The sequence below is a fragment of the Gavialis gangeticus genome, unplaced genomic scaffold (genome assembly GCF_001723915.1).
Source record: "Gavialis gangeticus isolate Ggan-Ray unplaced genomic scaffold, GavGan_comp1, whole genome shotgun sequence".
Taxonomy (NCBI): Eukaryota; Metazoa; Chordata; order Crocodylia; family Gavialidae; genus Gavialis; species Gavialis gangeticus.
In genome coordinates this window covers 12,488,678-12,505,080 of record NW_017728996.1, presented here as the reverse complement: position 1 = coordinate 12,505,080, position 16,403 = coordinate 12,488,678, and the positions used below count along the sequence as shown (strand labels likewise).

The 16,403-nt window shown below is 43.2% G+C and overlaps 1 long non-coding RNA gene across 2 annotated transcripts in view; it reads right to left on the bottom strand.

Annotated features, from left to right (window-relative positions):
* Nucleotides 1-2,668: 2,668 nt before the first annotated feature.
* LOC109288483 overlaps nucleotides 2,669-16,403 on the bottom strand; it is a 65,259-nt gene continuing 51,524 nt past the window's right edge. For both annotated transcript variants that reach the window (XR_002095156.1, XR_002095157.1), the window contains 2 exons: nucleotides 10,968-11,045; nucleotides 2,669-3,103 (listed from right to left, as the gene is read on the bottom strand). This is a non-coding gene — a long non-coding RNA (uncharacterized LOC109288483). The remainder of the gene's footprint in view (nucleotides 3,104-10,967; nucleotides 11,046-16,403) is intronic.

The window sequence follows — 16,403 nt, the reverse complement described above, 5'->3', positions numbered from 1 at the left end:
GGAAAAATAAAGAATGGGAACATCCTTTTAAAAAGAGGATGTTTGGAGGTACAAGTAAAGCCAACAATAATAATAACATAAAAAGAGAAATGAAAATAAGCAGTTTCACATGGCTATAGGTGCCATCGGCTTAGATTTTTGCCTCAAAAGGCAAACCCTGTAGGGTCAGATTAGTTTTTTGCTTTAACCAAATGAATGGATGTGAAATGTGTATATCAAAATCGATGCTGTAGAAGTAGGTTTTCATCTTGTCAAATGAAAAAGAAAAGAAAAGGGAAGAAAGAAAAGAAGACTATTTCACCCGGGTTTAGACAAGGGTCTGTGAAGGAAGCTACTGTAAATGCAAGCAAATGAATGCTCTTGGTCTAATGATGAGACTCAGGAGTAAGTTAAAGGGGGGTTAATTTAAGGACAAATTCCTCCTGCATGAACATAGGTCAGTCTGTTGATAGCTCACACACATCACTCTAAACCTGAAATATTTGTAGCTTCCAAATGAGAACAAATTATTGCAGGAAAAATTTCCAACTGCTTTCATTCTGAAGGACAGACTAACTTGTCAGGAAATTAATTCATAAAGCAGACCCGATGTCCCTGACACTGTACATGTCTTGACACATGCTATCCTTCTCCAAATATCTGCTACGTTCTGTTCTACACAAGCCTCCAAGACGCTTTAAATCTATTAGAGCAAACTGTGTGGACCAGCTTTCTGCCCCAGTCCTTTTGAACATTACAGCCCGGCTGTACACCTACATGCTCTATGCATGAGTGCGCACACATGCACACACACGCGCAAGCAGACACCAAACCCAATAGCATTTTTAATTGAAAAGCATAAATTTGGCCTGCTAAATCTATTAACGATTTGTTTTAATTAGGAACCCAGCTGCTTCCTGAGATTTTGCAGGCTGAGTTTCAGAACTTTAGCCATACTGAAAATGAGCCTCAAGTGACTTGCTTGAAGTCTTTCAGATCAGCATTTTTACAGACTTGTTGGAAGGGAGATGCTTTTAAAACTTTCCACATTGTGCCTGTTACCCCTCCTCTCTGTCCTTGGATGATACCGACTTACTCGGAGAATGTAAAACTGGCTCTCTCCATCTTCAAGCACATCTTAAATCCAGATAAAGTTCATCTCTCTCGATGCAATCTGTATCATTTGACCAATTTCCCTCAAACATGTTTCAGAGAGAGCCTCCAATGGGTGCAAATTTAGCTTTGCTACTGCAAAGGGCACCCAACTTTCTGCCTCAGAGGAAGTACATAACTAATGGACATCCCAGCAAATAGCGTTGCTGTTCCTTTTTAAAACAGCTGCATGTTAAGCTCAGAGCTGAACCAACCAAGTCGCAGGATTGTCCCTGGGGACTCGCGGGTCACTGCTAATTCAACTTTTTCGTTGATTTTATTTTAATATGATGAATTAATGAACATTGGGGCCAATATGACAGCCTCTCTTGCTGTGATTGTCCATCTCCAGCCAAAGGGAAGTTGGTTGTAGGCTAACCCTTGTGCGGATTGTATTTGCCAGGCCTGGTCAATAGGCCACTAAGGTATCTAGTTCCCTACAGCCGGAAGGAGACGAATTTTCCCTAATGAAATTACTAAGGACACAGAAGAGCAACATGCTGTCAAAAAGACTTGTGAGAGTAAAACAGATAAAATCCAGATAGCTAAATTTTAGAGAACTATGTCATTTTCTTTTAACATTTCTCTGGACCGGGACCTATGATTTCTAATTACCCGGGTGGGAAAAGCAATACCTTAAGGCTAAACGGTCTGTGTATCTTCCTCATTTGCTCTAACTTCCACTGTTTTCTCTCACTGTTTCTACTTTTTTCTCTCTCCACTTCTCCTTTAGTATTTTTACTATGACTCCTTTTCCATTCTGCTGCTGCCTCTGGTGTTTCCCCTACTCCATTTCTCTCTCTCACCTCCAATGATCCCTGTGGAGTAGGGACTCTGGGTGATGAAACTGTTTCCAAGGGTTGAAGGCAGGGAGCAACTTGCTAGTCACTCTTAAAAGGTGGGTGAGTTAGCAGACTTGGGGCCTTCTTTATTCAACTATAAGGTGAAAATTGAGGTGATAGCATATGAAGGTTTTTGGGGGATGGGGTTGTTTTCTTTGTTTCTGCTACTCAGAACTTTTCAAACAGCCCAGAACACTTGGAAAATGGAATTCATTTATTTTTTCCAATTAGAAAAATGTACCTAAATTAGAAGATGTATCCATCAAGCAATTGTTTACAAGATTCATAATTATCTATCTATCTATCTATCTATCTATCTATCTATCTATCTCAGCTAAAATAAAGTTAACTACCAGAAAAACAAGATAACTCCCAAAGAAAGCTGATAAGAAATGGGGCACATTTTGTTGGGAGAAAAGAAAAAGTCAATGAACTTTTCTATTTGCTTGAAAAAACTTTTTTTTTTGATGGGAAAACAGAACATTTTTCAATGATCTCTACATCCCACTTGACAACAAAAAAATCCATCATCCTTGAGTAAGACATCTAAATATGGGTGAATGGTGCCTCCTAATATTGGGGGGGCACCAGCGGCCAATGGCCGACTGGGGTGGGGTGTCCCCCCAGGTGGCCAATCACCGACCGGGGAGGGTCCCCCAGTGGTTGATCACTGCCAGAAGTGTTGCCGGCACTTCACTCAGGGGGTGCATGACCAATCTCAGGGGGTGCACCTACACCCGCATGCACCCGCTTCACGTTGCTGACGCATCTAAGCCTGGTTAAGCAGATAGGGCTAAGGACTAAGCACTAAAAATGAACAAGTTCAGGGTTTGTTAAACAGAAGGAGGCAATGAATCCAGGCCCTTCAAAGAAAATTCCCCAGGCGCATCCACATCCACAGTTGCAGGATCTGTTAGTTCCAACAAGAATTTAAAGCTGTGTAAATTTTCTTTAGGGCAAAGTGAATGGATGAGTAGTGTTCCCAGCTCTCATTTTGTCATCATGATTCTCAGGTTGTCTAACATTGTACTTGAAGTCCCACCTGCTTCAGTTATGTTACTAGATCAAATCTATGATTCTCATTCAAAGGTCTGAAACCAGACAAAGAGGAACACTTTAATGGTTGAAACCTAAAGTTAAGAAAGATAAGTAGAGAAATCATAATAAAAAAAGCAGCATGTTTAAAAATTTGTTGTTTTAAGCCAGGATTTCTAGGGACCTGATTTATCATTTTTAATGATGGCACAAATACTGAGGTATGCAAATTTCATTTTACATCATGGCTTTATTCTACTCTGTGCTCATCAACATTTTCCAAATTTGAATTTTTGATAAAGTTGTTATTGATATTTCAAAGTTCTAACCAAAATATTGTGTGGGGGGGAGAGAACACAACCATTCTTTTATGATTTTTCCCTTCATTGTTTTACTTATGCTAGATCAAGTAAAAAACTGAAAATCTCGAGCAGGAGCAAATTTCCTAAGTTTGTGATTTTTCCCGTGCATCAGTGATATGCCTAGATCTGGTTACAACCCAGAATGGTCCAGGTGAAACTTAGGTGACAACTTCATTAAACTTTTTGCTCTGCTTTCTGTATGGTTCCTTGAAGTTTTGCTTAGGTTCATGAAAATTTGTTCAGCCCTGGAAAATAGCTGGGATAGCTGTCAAAAGTTTCCCTGTAAACCCAAAACCATAAAAGTCCCAGTCATAGAAAGCTTGGGCCCTCAAGAGAGATAACAAATCATTTAACTTCTAAGTCCTGACAAAACTTTCCCAAGCCCAAGCCCAAGAAAGTTTTGAATGAACCCATACTGCTTTTGCTGCCCTATTTCAACCTGAAAGCACCTGCATGTTGCAAGCAGTTCACTTTTGTTGTGAAAATTTAGCAGCACCACATTGTTTATACGCTGTCTTTCAAGCATGGGGCAATTTTAGCAGTTCGGTTCACTTGGAGGTTTGTAGTGGTCTGGCTGGAAAAGAGTCTGTAAAAAAATAAATCAATCTGAAGATTGCAGTCTAAAGCAAACTTGGAACCAGTTATTTCCTGTGTGGGAACAAGAGTTGGACATGAAGAGATGTCAGAAACCCAAGACTGAGTCCCAGGTTCTAATGGTTAGACTCGGCCACCACACTACCCTCCAGCTCTGTCCTGCCTGACTACAATAAATGATGCTACTGATGGCACAGTTCAGACCCCTTACCAGTAAAGGAACAAGGGAGGTGAGGGGGAGGGCAGCTAGGTCACGTGGGTATGTGCGTGATTTATAAGCCCAGTCTTTGCCTTGAACAATCTGCTGCAGCAGGGGCAGGAAAGCAACCAGCCTAATTCTAGTCGACTGGGTACAAAAGGTTTTCATTTTCCCGGCCACACGTTTCTTCATTGCCCCTGTTGTACATTGCTGGTTGAAGGCCAGTGCTCCAGTCTGGATTGATGACCTCCAGGAGGGACAGTCACGAGCGATATCTAAGGCTAGGTACCACGGGTGAGACTGCTGCCTCCTGAGTCTGGGGAGGCACCAGCAGCTGATCGCCGACGGGGGTGGGGGGGTGGCCCAGCGGTTAATCGCCAACCCCAGAAGAACCGGTGGCAACACTGGAAGTGCTGCTAGCACTTCTTGCAGCGCCCCCACTCCCCAGCTGATGCCAATCTCAGGGGAAGAACTGGCCAGCACTTCTTTCGCTGCCCCACTCCCTGGCTGGCGAGGGCCAATTTCGGGGGGGGGGGCACATGTCCCACCCTAGTGCCCTCTCTACACATCGCCTGTGCTAGGTACAAACCTTATAGTTTCATAGTTTCATAGATTTAGGGTCGGAAGGGACCTAGTAGATCTTCAAAAAGCCTGAAGCAGAATCAATCTAATTTATGCAGTTTGCTGCAAGCGGCATGGTTTAAATCGGTAGCAAACAGAACACAGATTTGCCCTTTGGTCGGGAGGACAAATCTTAGACCCGGCTCCCCCACTTTTAAAACTGTCTATGTGTACCGACCTTCTGCTCTGTTACTGGCATAGACCGGTTTCCAATCACTTATACTGGTAAAAGTGTAATGTCTGTACCTGGCCTAATAGCGAATTGTCCTTCTCTAGGGAACCGTGGCTGACTGGTGGCTAATGTATGCCCCCCTTGTTCCATCTTTCTATAGGAGGGTCCTTGTAGAACAGACAGTGCCGGGTTTATAATGTGCGTGCTTATTTGAGAGGGGCTGTAGGAAGGTACTTTTTGCTTATTACTGACTATGTTGCTGAGTGTTTTGCCTCATGTTATGCATTTTTTTCCCCCCCCCCGGCTTCTCAGGCACCTTATCTTGAGTCTTTTCTGACTTGTTTACTAAATCTTCCCTCTGCCAGCTCAGGGTTAAGGACTCTCAACTTAGGTATGATCCTCCACCGCGTGCTTTGATTCCAGGGGTGAGTCATAAGTAGAAAACTCCTTAAGCCTCAACAAGCAGATTGAAAATTCAGTAAACAAACTGAAGAGGAGAAACTCAAGATAAGAGGTCCAAGTCCCCAGCAACACAGAGAAGCAAAGCCCTTTATATAATACACATTTATATGGAAGATTTTAGCAACATTTTGATGATTTATGGTGTGTGTGGTGGTGTATTCTTTGTATCCTCTCTCCCCATTCAGGGCTTGTTTTATTGACTATTCACTTGGGAGCCAATATTTAGCCTGCAAACTTTTCCTTAAATACTGCGAGGTATGAGGCCCTGAGAAACAGTGTATGTCACTGTTTGTTGTCCTAAAAGGAAATGCTGTTGAGCCACTTGAGAGCCCAAACGTATTAGGAAATTAGCAAAGCAAATATGATTTCTTACAGGCCATCAATATAAACGATCTGCTTCTATCTATTTAAAACTTTTTGAGGAGACGGTTTATTTTTCAAAGGAATCGTGTTCCCCTGACATGTTTACAGCTCACGCCGTGTAACATCCTGCTGATGTATGGGAACCAGGAGGTGAAAGTGATGCTCAACAAAACTGGAATCAACTATCTGCTTTCCATATACAAATAAAAAGGGAGGGCCCCGAGGAAAATTCCTCCCAGCTTACTAATTACGGGTGCTGTTAGTAAAACAGATGAGGCGACTCTTAAAATATCTGACTGAAAACCAGCCAGCGGCTCCTTCGAGGAGCCATTCTGGTGATGCTCAGTGAGACAAACACGCTGGACCTCAGCTCCCCCACCAAGAGGAGACTTATTCCATGTTTCTCAGTGGTTCCCTCAGGAATAAGCTGCTCCTCTAATAAACACAGTTAGATACTTGGGAGAACTCAGATCCCGCAGACACAACGCAGTGGTCCTCCGGCCGCAGGCCTCCTCCGAAGTTGGAGTCTCGGTACTCTTGCAATTCTTCCTCCGTTCTTGGATCACCTTGTCTAAGGGAAGAGGGGATGTTTTCTGCTCCAGCTTGATCTCCCTCTCTCCATCCTTCCTGTAACCGCTGGAAACAGTACAATGTCAGGAGCTGTAAGCTGTCACTGTGTTTCCAGCTTCCAGCAACGGGGAGTCAAAACCATACCGCCACGTAAACCTCAGAAATGAGCTCTCGTGGCTGGCTGATTGGACAAATATTTCCCATTTACCACTCCCCTTCCCCCCCAATAATTCTAGGGTTAATCCACTGCACCACCTCCCCAGCCCAGCCCCTCTCATATTGACACTTAAGAAACACAGAGCTGTTTATATTTCATTGGAGAGCTCATACTATCAATTTTCACATTAGTGAGTCCAGCTATTGCTCTCTTCTATCGGGATCTATTGAGTGGTGGCAGTAGAGATATCCGCTGTAGTGAAGGAAAAAAAAATACTTAGCTGTCTGATGAAATGTTTTAAATGCATAGGGTTCACCTTGGGGTTGGCTGCTGCTCAGATTTTATCCATTAATAACACACAGGGCTGCCACACTACTCTCCAGGGCTGATAGGAAAAATAGTACCACTTACAGATCTCTTGGTTTGCCTGAGGGAGCATGCACCAAATACAGCACATATCATATATTTGGGGGCTGAAATTTACTCTACAAGAAAAAAAAAATTCTTTATATTAAAAAACAAAGCATCACACTGCTAGAGCAAAGACAAAGGGAAGATACTATGTAGGCCAGTGGCTTTTGCCGACCTGCAGTGCTTTGCTTATGCCGTCGAATGCCTCCGGGTTAAGGGGGTAAGATTTCGATGTAAAAGGGCCTTTTTTAACCTCTTGAACCTCAGGTTGACATCTGACCTTGCAGAGAGGAAAATTAGAATCGTTACAAGGAGCCAACTGCAAAGGAATGAACTCTCTTGCCTGGCCTTCATGTTTCCAGCAAAAGGCAGCTCGTTATTTATTTATATTTCTCCCTCCACCGTTGAAACAATTCACAGGAAAATGATCATCAAAATGAGAATTGTTAACTGATTAGATTATTGTCGGCAGTCAGTACATGAATGCAGCCAAGTGCTCAAGGGTAAGTATTATTTTCATCCAGTGATGAGGCTAAGAAAGGAGTCTGTACCCAATTCCCTGAGCATTAATGATCTGAAGATATTTGGGCTGGGTTGCATTGTTTTCCCTGCTTTCAAAGGGAGCCACAGAGCTGTTTGCTGCCAGGAAGTGTTATTTAAGAATATGAGTCCTTTTTGTAAAGGGAAGGGCATAATTAGATGGTGAGAGTTGATTATTGTATTGTTCTCCATAGAAATTTGCAAAGGAACTGCATTTGAAGAAAAGAAAAGAATGTGTTGTGCTTGGAAAGTGAGAGGTATTTGGCTGAAATATGTTCCCTACCCCCATGTCTGAAACTTTTAAGACAAATGAAAAATAACCAGGCTTTCCATAGCAGAGTGATTCTGAACCCAGCATGTATTTATCCCAACTCTGTAAATTCAATGGGGTGCCATGTTGACAATGGTATTATTTAGATTCATAGATGTTAGGGGCTGGAAAGGACCTCATGAGATCATCAGGTCCAGCCCCCCTGCTCTTAGCCGGGAAAGAAATGACTGCTGTAGTCAGATGACCCCAGCAAGGTGCACGTCTAGTCATCTTTTGAAGATCTCCAGGGTAGGTGACTATATCACCTCTGGGGGGAGTTTATTTCAGACTCTGGACAGGAAAACCATTAGACATTTTTCCTTATGTCTGATCTGAGGCTATTTTCTAGCAGTTTCTGTCCATTATTCCTTGTTGTCCCCTGGGGTGCCTCGGTGAACAGATGGCTCTCCCAGCCCCTGACGTTCACCTATTATATACTTATAGGCTTCCACCAAGTCCCCCTAAGTCTTCTTTTCTCCAGGATGAATAGTCCCATGTGCTTCAGCCTCTCCTCATATGGCCTGTCCAGACCTTTAATCATACGTGTGGCCCTCCTTTGGACTCTTTGAAACTTCTCCACATCCTTCTTGAAGTGTGGTGCCCAGAACTGGATGCAGTACTCTAGATGTGGTCTCACTAATGCTGAGTAGAGCACAAGGTTGACATCCTTAGTCTTGTTTGAGATGCATCGGCTGAGGCATGCTAGTGTATAGTTCACTCTGTCAGCTATAGCACTGCATTGGTGGCTCATCTTCATTCTGTGGTCCATCATGACCCCCAGGTCTCTTTCAGTTGTGGGGCTGGCTAGTGTAGCACCGCCAAGCCTGTATGTTGCAGATTATTTCTCCTCAGATGGAGCACTTTACATTTCTCAGTGTTAAACATCATCAGGTTTTGATCCGCCCACCTTACAAGCCTGTCCAGATCAGCCTGTATCCTCAGCCTGTCCTCCAGTGTGACCGCACTCCCCCATAATTTGGTGTCATCTGCAACTTTGCCAGTACGCTTTTCACACGTGTATCCAAATCAGTGACGAATATGTTGAAAAGCACTGGCCTGAGTATGACTGCAATTTAGGAGGAAGGACAGGCATTTACACTTTCACATGAAATTACTTTGATTGAATGTAAGCAAGTCAGAGGTTCCAGATGTGCTCAGCACAAAAAAGCAAGCAGAATTTGACCCCAATGGCATACGGAGGACAGGAACTTGCTCTTGGTACAAACTAGCGGTACAATACTACTTCCTAAAGACGAGGAGAAAGAGGAAAAGCGTTGGAGCTCAAAAGGGCCACTGGTTGCTTATGTATCAACCTTGGCTTGGAGTTGACACACTCCTGCCCAAAGTATAAACATTTCAGGTGTTTGTGATGCTTTTATTGGTAGAAAAAAAATCACAACCCAAAAGGCACTCTTGTTTGCACTCACAGGAGAAATGTTAAGCTAACCTGTTTAGCTTCCACTGCGTGGAGTGAGGAATCTCCCTGAGCTTTCAGTCTTTTATGACCTCCTGACTGTGACAAGTGACCCAAACATAGCTAACGTTGGCTGCACCCATAATTAACGTGTTCTGAATTTCCCTTACCCACTACTACGCTTCCTCTTCCAATCTCCATGATATGATGCTGAGCTCATTGATTAAATTGCTATTTATTTATTTAAAAAAAAAAAGAACAGAGAAATGGATGGGACTACCTGAGTTATTCAGTTCAGCTTCTTGCTTTCACTGTCAATCATATCACACCGACCCAATAGAAAAGTATCAAGGTCTGTTTAAACCTAGCTTTTTTGGTTTCCCCACAACTCTGACTGGAAGGCTGCTCCAGAGCTTCTGATGCAAGCTGAAAAGCAATCCCCCTGTCCTTGAAACTTGTCTGTCTGAAGACGCAGATGTCCTACACCCATCATGGCAATCCCTAAGCAGCTGCACCAAATCTATCATCATTGGCTCCATTTAAACCTGTGAAGAGCCCAACTAGAAGAAAGTCTCCCCATCCCTGACCACAGACAAACTGACTCAGCCCCGGCTCAGTCTTTTATATCCTGGCCCATACCCCTTTCTCCCATCTACCACTGCTTCAGCTGAAGGAGGAAAAAAGTACTATTAAATCTTGGTGTACCAGAAGTGAAGATAGTTTACAGGCCCTTCATTACAAACCCTTCTCATCATGGCTAAACCCGCCCTTGTAGGGAAACTCTTAGTTGAAACTGGGGCTGACACTAGGGCATGTGTTTTATTCTGTGCTCAACTTGTCACAAGTCAACTACTACCAGCCATTAGTCTTCTTATATGTAATATACTGTGTTTCCTTAAATATAACTACTCAATTCATACTTGAAGCATCACAAGCTTTTAAAGAGCCCAGGGTGGGTCATGGGGGAGAGAGATGGAGAGGGAAAAAGAGAGTCTAAGTTGCCTGGGCTGTCCTCATTGCTACTGCTGCTGCTTTAGCAGCATGGGCTGCTGCTACTGAGGGACAGAAAGCTGCTCTTAAAGCCCTTCCTGGTGCCCTGTTTGCCCCTCTAACCCCCAAAAGTAGAGCTGAGCCTCCCATGGCAAATCTTCCTGGAGGAAAGGGGCATCTTTCCACCCCCTGCCCCCTCCAGGTACAATGCTGGGCATGGTGCTGCCCCTGATCATCTGCACCTCCCTGACTTCCTATGGCTGGGATCTGCAGGGCTCTGGGTGCTGTGGAGAGACTCCTGGGGGCAGCAGGGCATACTGGCAAACCCTCTAAGTCAGTGCCTGGGGCTGGCGCCTCTGTCACCCCACCCTGGCTACAGTGCGGCTCAGTATTTGCTGTTCATTTCTACTTCCAGAGTTTGAGGAGAAGACTCAAGGTTCATTCAGGAGCTTCTGAGAAATCCAGGAACAGGGAAAGAAGGGAGACTAAGAGCAATATGGCAAACATCCCTCCACAAAACATGGTGCTTCTTTCCCTTCTTAGGTCATGCTTTGGCCACTTTCCTAGGAAATGACCAGTATAGCCACTCCTTTAGCTGTGATCATGCTAATTAGTTGGGATTTAACCCAAACCACAGTTTGTTTAATAGTTTGTTTGAAAGCCTCACTTCACTTTATTGTTTTTTCTTTGATGAATCTTCATCCTTCATGGTTGATTTAGATTATGATGTAAACTAACTCAACGTGACACAGCTGCTCTGCTTAATAACTAAAGCGATGCCGGCTGCGACTCACCTTGGTGCTTTGGCGGTCTACTGGGTTTGACGGGGCCTTCTCTTTTGGCAGCTGCCTATATCATCCTCATGCAGTTTGCTGAAACAAAACCAACAATGTTAGTAGCATATGTGCAGGCAGACTAGAGGTCGCTTACCTTATTTGCCAACAAAATAAAGGACGTGGCCCACTGGAACAAGAAAATGCACAGAGAAAGCTCACAGGGGTCTGGGGTCGGTTAGACAGCATCAGAAGACCTTGTCTTCCAAGCTGATCTCTGCTGATCACATATCAAGTGGAGATCCATGAGTCAACTTTGCCTTCAAGCCCCCATCTGCTTTGAACTGTTTAGGTTATGAGATCCGCATGGACTTTCTGAACATAAAAGCCAGGTGGTAGAAGTTCAGATCAGCTGAGATATCAGTGCCAAAATAAACTCTTCCAACTAACAGACAGATTAGGTCAAATACAAGAACAAACTCCACAGTTTACTGAAAACTTAAAATGGGATTTTTTTTGGGGGGGGGGTTGGAATTAATACTTTTGTATTTTTACATTAAAAGATTTTTTTTTTCCATTGGTAAAGACTGGATCCAGAATTGGAGAAGCTGAAATCCAGGAAGGGGATCAGCTCTTTCTAACCTGATCAGAAGGAAGAATACTGGTAGTTGGAAGCATCACACAAAAGCAAGGTCTTCAGTGATTACCAGACTGATCTACACATTAAGAGCTTACATTGTCTTATTTCTGGATAGTTTGGAGGGGGATCAACTGGACATTAAAAAAACTGAATGCACCTCTCACTTCTGTTTACTAGAGCAAACTAACTTCAGATTCTGTTTCCTCATTTCTATTCCATATCATCTGTTGGCTTGATATCACAACGCTGGACATGTTGAAACATATATGCTGAAATGCAGAGAAATTGATGTTATTGGGTAGTGAGAAAATAATGCCCCTAAGTAGAATGATGCCTGCAGAAAGCAGAGATGGCATATCTCCTATTACAGTAAAAAAATATGGCTATGTCACCATATACTTGAATAGCACTCTGCATATTAAATATTGTCAAAAATACTGGTTATGGCTAACAGTCTTTAAAAATGTCACTTCTTTTGTGCCTGGCAAATGTTTTGCAGAAACTAGACCTGAATTCTGGAAATGTATTGACTATATGCAAATACTCTTTGAAAAATTAGCTATCTACGTCTATCCCCCGGTTTGAAAAATCTTACCTGAGTATTACAAGTTAGCAAACCATTCACTTTGACAATTCCCTATTGTTAATATTGATTGTCTTAAAGAGATGACATTTTCTGCTCCCCAATCAGCTGACTGAATCTTTCACGTACTAATAATTCATGAACTTTTGGTACAAAAGTACCCAAATACAGTAAAACTTTGGAGATCTGTGAATAATTTTATGTACACCTTCTGGTTGTTTAAATACTCATGAATAATAAAGAACGTGATCCCATTTCTAATATGTCGTTCTATGAAAATTCACAATCCGGCTTTTTTGCAAGTCAGGCTCCACTACAAACATAAATTAAGACATGCTCTCTGTCCCAAAGAACATACACTAGAAATAAGTTTAGAGACCTCTGCCACTAAGTAACTGTGCTTCTTCATTCAATACACCGGTTAGAGAATACTGTGAGTGCTAAAAAACAAACAGACGGCATCATCTCAGGGTAGGTGGGAGTTTTGTAATAAACGGAATTGGCCTTCTTTGCATTTCAATGTAAAGCTCCAGTTTCCTTCTAAGTTAGAGCTAAATGCATAAAGGCTTTTTTTTTTTGTCAGCTTCAGCAGAGAGAAACATTAAAATTCATCTCACCCCAAACCTTTGTCGTGGAAAAAAAAAAAGATGTTAAATATCAGCAAATGGATCTGATAAGCTGCAGACTATTTCTGCTGTCAGAGAATGACTGTAGGACAAAAACACATGTTCAGGATTTGACATCCCTTGGCATCTTGTAAATAGCCTGCATGAATCCACACCTTAAAACTGCCAACACAAGCAAAATTGTGCCCAAGTTTCTAGTAAGTTAAGCAAGCAAAGCAGAGACATGAAATGTGGTTGGATTGAATATAAAAACCTAAAGACCCCGAAAACTGACCTTGAGATCATTTTAGCAAAAGATCTTCTCTGCACTTTTGCAGAGCTGGCCCGGTTTTCTCTCTCTAAAGAGCTCTGCAGTTTGTGCATGTGTGCGTCTGAGTATGTAAGACTGTGAGTAATAAACACTTTATGGGGGGGGAAAAAAAGAACTTTTCATAAAAGAAGAGGAGAAAAAAGAACCGCTGAATAATCCAAAATAGAATTTTCTCTTTTTGAAAGTTTCATGCGTTAGAAGCAATGTGAAGTAATCCTTTGGCCTGGATTTCCTCTGCTTCCACCTCCTCATTCGAAGGGGGGGGGAAAGTCTTTCCATGTAATTTACAATTCAAAAGGAGTTTTCTTCACTTGATGTTTGGAAATGTTTCCTTCTTTTTCTCCCCTTTCTGCAAGAACAGGGTACAAGAAAGGAAAAAGGAGATGTTTATGAAAAGAGGGGATCTGGTGAGAGATTGGCAGAGATAGATGACAGCATTGCAGCCACCCCTTCCCTCCCAGCAGACCCTAAATGCATTGTAAAGGTATCCATCTTCCTTCGTAGGATCCCGTATTGGCCACTGTCAAAGGAAGAAACTTGAACCTGTTGGACCCATTGTCTGATACAGTAGGACAAATTGTATGCTTCTAAAAGGCTAAGGATTATCAGAGCTAACTTCAGACCTAGAGGATAATAGCAGCATTTTCAGGATCATCTTAGAACCAGTAATAACATCTGTTGCCATGAAAGCCACAAGCTCGATACAAGTCAGAGCCATGCTGGCAGAGTCACATGTCCAAAGCCAATTTCCAAAACCGTTCTGCCTCCAGAACAAATCTGACTCTCGCCTCCTTTGTGGGGAATCAGCACGTGTGTCCTCCATGCTGGCTTTAGCCCATCACTTGATGCAGAAGTAGGTCAGGCCCATCACGCACGTCCCAACCCTGTCCCCACTGGAGTGCTGATGAGGCTTACGCTCCCTTGAGCTGAGCATTCAGGGCACATAGACAGTGGTCTTATCACAGTCCTACAGTCAAATGTGCAAGATGGCCTCTGAGGATAAAATCAAATGTCATGCTTCAGAGGCTAAGCTGATCACTGTGGGGGTCAGGAAGGTGACTGCATCCAAAGTAGGGCATTGTACAAATAGCTAGGTGGACGCTCCTTTTCTGTTTCTTTCTCTGAAACACCAGGTGCTGTGTCCACTACTGGACAACCAGATATCAGTGTAGTCTGTATGAATATGGTAACTCCAGCGTTTCTCTACAGGGGTGATATAAGACACATGCTTTTTTTTTTCCTTTCACCTTCTTACCAGTTACAGGTGTCTTATTTCACAATCTCCTGTCTGCTTTGCTAGAAAGCAGGGGCCAGTAAGTCCTGGAGCCACCCAGACTGCTATAAAACTGCTCAGTGTGAAACATAATAAGCAAAAAGTTGGCCTTTTGGTTTTTTGGCACACTATGGAAAAGGCCTGTTTCCTGGCATGAGAAATAGCCAGCCTTGGCTTCAAGCGGCCACTGACAATTCCCAGCATATGGTAAGAGAGGGAGCTTCCGCCTACCCCATCAGGTAAGTGCCATCTTCCTGACTTCAGCAATGATCGATGTCATGCTTGGAGAGCACTGACTGCTGGGAAAGGAGCCAACCAGCCAACTGGCCAAGACAAGTGAGCAGGTCAGAATGGACAAGGCCTCTGGGTGAGGCAGGCATACGAGAAGCGATCATGCAACCAGGAAACGTGGTATCTTAATGCACAGTCATGTGCTTTGTATTTCTGGCTGCAGAGCAGCGTTTGAAAGGTTTGTTTTGCTTAAATTAACACCTAAGCTACAATCTTTGTGAACAGGAGAGGGAGCTTTTCAGTACATGCACTTCAGTGTGGAAGGAATTTATTTTTCAGGGTTCTTTTTTTTTTTCCTCTTTCATTTCGCCCTTGCTTTCTTCCTTTTTAAAATTCTCTGTCTCTTCCTTTTTGTAACAAACCAAAGATTATTGAATGTTATTGTTCCTAAGAAACGAAATCCTGATAGTGTCCCTTAGCTAGCACCTAGAAGAAAGCCAGGTTCAAAGCCATCAGACTCACAGAGTGTCTTTCTCTTGATTGCTCCCTGCTTTGGATCAGGCCAGCAATGGGAACAAGCACCAGGGAAGTTTCCCTTGGCAGAAACAAGGATATATCCATGTGCCAATTTGCTGTAACACCCTCTGTCATCCCAATAGGGGGGCTTCCACATGAGGATTTTGCCTCCAGTCGACAAAAAAGGATTTGCTTATTTATATTAACAATATTGATTGCTCTTTCTGTTATGAATGATGCTTGCCTCTGCTTGTCTTATGCCAATTGAAGATATACCTGCTTGCAGAGAGTCCCGTGGAAATTTGATGGCTTGTTATTTAGTTAATCCCCTGCATTCTTTGAAAGTTAAGTTTTCACTAGATGTAGCTTCTGATGTTTTGCAGTGGATTCACATGGCTAGCAGGGATGGGGCTGGTTGAATGCTACAATTCTTTGCAGAGAAGTCGAAATGACATGGCGTAACAGCAGCCACTGGGTAGCTGTGGAAATGAAACGTGCCTTTATTACGTAACTATACATCTTTTTATCTCTTCTATCATTTTTAAGTGAATTACAGGCATGGCAGAGGTGAACTCCCTGCTCAGAGCAGAAGCACTTGGATTATTTTCTTTCTATTCGTGGTCCTTAAAGAGAAGGAGAAAGCTAAGCCTACATGGCATAGCAAAGGAAGCAAAGTGAATCATTCTCCAGGGTATATATACTGGGAGTTAGAAACTCATTCCAGGGGAAAGTCTTTTTTTACTGCTAAAAGCTTGCAAATGTGCAGGTGAGGCTTGTTCTCTCCCTGGGGAGAAATGGTGGCCCTACACCTACTCTGGGGTAGGGGCAGACCCAGATAAAGGCATGGGCAAACTGGGCGGCCACCTGGGGCTCAGACAAAAAGAGGGCCTGAAAATGTTGGGTTTTTTTTCCCATTGTCTGATTATTATTATCATTATCTCTGCCATGGGGGGCCCAATACTAAAAGTTCACTCAGGGCCACTGGGAATCTAGGTGTGGTACTGGGTAGGGGTGGTGGGGGTAGAGGGTGAGGTGTAGGAAGGGGGTATGTTACATTGCAAAATGAATAAAAGGTCACAATCCTAGGCCAAAAGATTGGTCCCTCAGGCCTTGACCCAGGAAGTTAGAACAGCCTTTTGGTTCTTCTAGTGCATAGTCCAGCCACCTCCAGCACAAGTCCCACATCCCAAGGTATGTTGCCCACTAACATGGTGCAGCTGATTCTGGGTCAGACTGCTCAAAGCAAGTTGGTACCTACCTAAGGCCCATTTCCTATCC